The sequence below is a fragment of the Saccostrea cucullata genome, unplaced genomic scaffold (assembly GCF_032062105.1).
Source record: "Saccostrea cucullata isolate Sc308-1 unplaced genomic scaffold, CSIRO_AGI_Scuc_v1 ctg5972, whole genome shotgun sequence".
NCBI classification, from domain to species: Eukaryota; Metazoa; Mollusca; class Bivalvia; order Ostreida; family Ostreidae; genus Saccostrea; species Saccostrea cuccullata.
Window position 1 is genome coordinate 29,838 of NW_026929397.1, and position 6,000 is coordinate 35,837.

The window sequence follows — 6,000 nt, forward strand, 5'->3', positions numbered from 1 at the left end:
GTAAAGGTTTACAGATGGAAACAAATTTCAGAATATGTTAGCTTTTAAAGAGTAATATAAACTTTAGAAATATATTCTAAGCCAGGTGAATTTTATTTTGGGGAGGCAAGATGGTAATAATCAGTCCATGTAATAATGCTGATATTTTGTTATTTCGTTTTTTCTAAAAAAAAACACCTGGCTTGGTATATTTTACTAAAGTTTATATTATACTTTCTCTATTGAAGTAATTAACAGTGATTTCTATTCACTGATATTGTGTTGTTTTGAACATTTGTCCTGTGGGTAAATGCCACGCACCATACAGTGAAAATTAAATAAATAAGCTCAATATTAACTCCTTAATACAATATATTTTTCTCAATTTCCAAAAAAAAAGATTTTCACTTGTGTAGAGAGGGTCCTTAAGTCTCCTCCAAAGAAAAAAATGTTAGTATCATCTGCCTAACGCGGACAGAGTTTTGATAATTTGCAGAGACAGAAAGTGAAAATTCTATTTACACATGAATCCTGAACAGTTTGTAAACATTTTTGATGACGGGTTTTAAGCGACACAAGAAATGTATTGAGTTAAATTGTGACTATTTTGGTAAAAGTTATATGTATTTATGACTTTTAACATCAGATATGTAAGGATTTTCGTTCTATGCTTCGGGTATAAGTGTATGTCTTTGTTGCATATAAATAAAATGAAACGTGAATTTAGTGAAAATAATAGTTTATATTATGTCAATCTTTGATTGTAATTGTCAATGTTGTCCACGAATTTTAGGACAACCCTAGTGTCTTGTTTAACATCTCTGTGGAGATTGTTTCACTGTTATGGAGACGCCACAACTTGTTGACGAAGTTCTAGGAATTTGATCTTTACTCGGCACTCAGGGTATTGAGCTGGGGGGGGTTTTTTTCGTACCATCACATACTGTGACACAAGATCTCGGTTTATACGATCTCAAGGGCAGGATTCGACGTCCTACTGTGGGGTTTAACCCCGACGTAAGGATCGACTCCTTATTTCGCACTCTGGCAAAAGCGCTTTGACCACTGCATCACGCTAGCGTTACATGTATGAGTAAAAGACATTGATATCGTGAGACAGAAAATAGATGCCAAGAATGCCAAGATACGGCTACCATGTTTCAACTACACCTACAAATGTCAAGCATGACCTAAAGTTACTAAACACAGTTTCAATTGATACTCCCTCCTCCAAAAAGTATTTTTATAAATTTTCATAACACACAATAAGATCAGGGAAATAATAGCGATAACAACCAAAGATTAATGATGTAGCGTATTATTGAATTTCTGTAAAGGTTTCCTCTTTAACAATTAGTGATGTCCTTGTTGTAAGAGTTGAAAATTTGTGTGACATATATGTAATTTTAAAGTTTCTCCCAAATTTTCCCAAAAGTGTCGATTTTCTCTGCTGTATTCAATAAAATGCATTAATTTCTTATGTTAAACAGAAAGCCTATCTAGCGTCTACAAGGTTTCTACTGCATATTACTGTTATGAAAATGATATTTTGTAGTTTCCTTAAAACAAACAGTGCAGGAAAATGATCAAAAATTAGATTTTTAGATTGCTTTTATACTTAAAAAAATTATGACCTTGTACTTGAATTCAGAGGTAGCACTATCACAACAATTGGTACAATGAAAAGAAACTACATTGTAAATTTTTCTCCAACGTTGTTTAGTGGCCTTGCTTTTTGAAATTTGACCTTAACGGACACTAGTTTATTCATAGACAATAAAATAAGGAAAAAAACTTTTGAAAATCCCGCACAAGTTTTATAAGTCATTGACCTACAACCGTGCTTAAAGGAATATTAATTTCCGGGAAATAAAAAAAAAAGGATATTTTTTGAAGCTGGAAATTTGATTTTGTGGTTTTGTTTGTTTTTGTGATTTTGTTTCGTACGTTTACTTACAGAATTAGTATGACGTCCTGCATATCTTGCGTTTGTGAAATTTTCTTAAGATTTAGACTTTTTTTATATTCTAGAATATTCATCAATTAAAACCATATTTATACATTTATTGTATTATAATTTTACATCTATTGTATTATAGTTGTAGTCGGCTTTTAATTTAAACGAATTGCCAGTTTATTTTTAGAATTGTAAATGTTAGGAACCATAAGAAAAATAATTTTCCAATATCAAATGATTAAGTGTTTGGATTTTTTAAAAACGTTTAGAAAATGGGTTTTGAAATCAAAATATTATTAAAATTTTGAATATTTTTCATCATTACGAAGTTATACAAAACGATTTTGAGGAACGTTTCGTCTGACCTTAAACACACATACAAGATAGCATGTACTTATAATAATATTCCATACAAGTAAAACTTATAAATTACAAAAACTGAAATTAGGAAAATCGAAGCTTTCATCGTAGTAATCTAATTATATGAAACAATGTCCAAATGAACCTTTTATCAAATCAATAAATCCTATCATATAAAGTGTAATTGTTATTTGAATATGACCATGCATCGTTGATTTTCATTTATCAGAAAAGGAAGACTTTCCCCTATTGGTATTGTTATATTGATATGGACATTAATAACACAAACATATTTTTTTGAAAAGTATAATTATTTCACATTTTTGTTTCTTAGCAACCATATCAGTAAGTATTTGACAAAAAAACAGCCCCACATTCCTAATCTTTGAAAGATGGGGTTTAAAAATTTTTTTTTTTCTACTTTTTTTAACTATGATGTGCAATTTTGCTTTGAAGAGGTATCAAAACTTCATTCTTGGCAAAGAGGATTTTAGTGACACAAGATGTATAATGACCTTGACCTGAGAATAACTAAACCTGAAAGTTTCCTTTTTCTTCCCGTTGCCAAATCCTGAACTTCCTTCGATCCAAAGAATACCACTTTAGAGAAGATTTTCTCTCTTTCTGCAGACAAATAGGCATCTCTCATTTTTGTAATAATGAGTCTTGGTACTTGGAAGCTTCTGTTCTTTCATAGATGCTTCTCTATTGCAGTATATACAGTTTTTTTTTAAATTTAACAATATCATTGGTAAGCACTTAACTTTACAAACAAAATTGTTTTTCCCTCCAAGTTCATCAAAGAAACTGCACGGTATCAAGCTGGCCGAAGGTACCTGAAATCCCATGAACTGAACTTTTTGTCTTACTCTTCACAAATTCCTTCAGAATGACCAAGGAATTCACAATCATAATGTCTTTGAATGAGGAAACAAAACTTTCCACCATTAAAATATTAAATTTTTGTAGCTCCTTTCTCTTATAGCCCGACCGCTCGTTTACAGTTATTTGACAGTGTCCAATTGCGAGCCTTTATGTAAGGATTGATTGATTGTATACTGTTTTAAAGTCCCCCCCCAGAATATTTCACTGATATGGAGACGTCACCATTGCCGGTGAATGGCTGCAAATTTTGGCCTATGCTCGGGACTTCGACCTTTCAGCAGGAAGGGGTTTTTATCGTGCCAACGACAGCAGCTGACACGGGGCCTGGGTTTATACAGTATCATCCGAAGGACCGCCCCGTTTAGTCGCCTTTTACGACAAGGAAGGGTGAACCGAGGACCTATTCTAACCCATCCCCCATGGGGTTTTATGTAAAGGACAATGATGGTCACAGTTTTGCAGTCTTTCCAATTTACATACACAAAATTATCGTCCATATGCTATCGAAAATCTCTTGTGGACACCTTTTCAAATAATTCAATGTCTTTCAGGTAAATGGGCATAGCACTACTTTTTTTTTTTCAAGGCACCTACCAGATATGTCTTTTTCTGTAATTGTTCTGTAGATAAATAATGGGTGGTATCAAAGAATCTGTATAAATTCTAGGGATGGCAAACGATTACAGAATTGCAAATTGGTTATCCGCAGAATGTTTAGACCGATTAATCGGTTAACCAAAAAGAACAGGATTCTTTTTATATTCTTTATCAGTAAACTAAAGGCGAAAATATATTTAATTCTAAAATCAATAAACAAAAAAAAATAAGCAACCATAATCATGTCTGAGAAATCAACAGGATAATTTTTCCCGTGCACTCTGCATTGTCAATCCCTTAGCATTCACTTTACGAAGTTTTTCCCCCAATAATATAACTTTGAAATAACTCAAAAAAAAGACATAACCTAACAGTGATATTAAAGGATTACCAAACAGTGGGTTAGAGCAATTAATAATTTTAAAAACAGTAATTAACACTTCACAAATTGACCAATTACCCAGCGCTCACAATCCGGTGAGCCATTTTTAAATACCAACAAATAAGCTTTATAACAACTTTTATGCAGAATAAATGATTGTTTAAAAATGTGTTCAAATTTCAATATATCTAATTTCTGACTAACCGATTACGAATTTTCCAATCGATTACCAACGCTCCGACCAATTAATAGATTAACCGGTGAGAAATTGCCATCCCTAATAAATTCTACATCCCTGACTGAAAAGTGTCCTACTCAATTCCATCACAACCACCACAAGTCCCTTTGTTCTCTGTTTGAGTTTTGTCCTTTTCTTCGCAAGGTAAACAAAACTACATAGGTAAAACCAGTAATGTATCTACAAGCACCCAGACCAAAACGAATAGATTTATCACAGATTAACTGCCTGATTCATGAGTAAGATGTTTGAATCAACCATCCGTTCGTCCACAGACACAGATTCGTATGACTAAAACAAGGACTGCAAAATGGATTCCACATGTACTAAAAGATGGCGTACTCTTTTTACTTATCATCTGAACAGAAGTGAAACATCATTTTATTTAAAACCAATACATGTGTATAATACATATAGTGTAAGAAATAAATGGCTTCATTTGGCAATGAGTCTTTTTTTTAAATTTGTCCATGTAATGAGACTTGATTTTTTTGTCACACTTGGATTCCCTATGAAGGCCATTCTGAAGTATTGTCCCTTACTGAAGTAGCTAGGGATTACATTAGCCTCCATACAATATCATGTAACTTGTAACTTGGGGATTATGAATAATATTATGTATTACCTTACAAGAAATATTTGCCCACCTTTTTTAGAATCTGCATTGATTTGCAGGAAATACAAAATGACTTTAAATCTTGTGATACTCATGAAGATACAGCGACATTGTTTATCTAAGGGGACAGGTTGACCAGTATCTTTCTAAAGTTTGGAGATTCACTACAGTCATGAAAATTAGAATACCCAAAAATCTGAAATTGAAAATGAAGTAAACCATCTTATATTATTCACAAAATAGAATATTTAAAGTGGAATTATCCCCAAAAATCTTAAGCATATAATTTTTCTCAAATCAAAACCTCAAACCCAAAATCCAAGTCCACCCCCATAAAAAAAATTACAAATATCTCAGTCTTTGAAACTCGCCGTAAAAATTTGGAAGACTTGCAGGACTAACTGCTTTCAAGTTTAAAACCCAGCAAAAATACTGTAGCCCATAAAATAATTTCTTATATATAAAATTGCTTGAAGCGATAATGTTAAATGGCCAGAAATTTTTATGACAGTATAAAACTTTCTACATATAGAGTATCTTTCCCCAAAAAATTATTATCGGGTTATTTATAGATAACTGATCCTTTATATTTTAGATAACTGTCCTTTAAATCCATTTTTTAAAAAAATTTTGGGGATTTTACTTGCACAAATCGGGAAGGCTCATAATTTTCATCCTTTCTACATCTTATCTGGATGACACTTATCATACAAGTTTTTATAGTGCGGAATTATATTCTCTATAAATTTTTGTAGTTTTTTTTAAAAATTTTATCTCCATCACAATGACGAACAGCCCAATGAATATGAGTTGCAATCGGTTCGGTCTTGTCAAGTAGCTGCTCACTCCCTTTAAAACCCTCAGACTTCTTACTGCCACAGGAAATATTTTTCAGTGATTTTTCAGTGCTTATACTGAATGCCATACTTGTTTTGATTTTTGTTTCTTCTGAATCATTAATAAATTTGTTGATGCTGAGGTTTCTG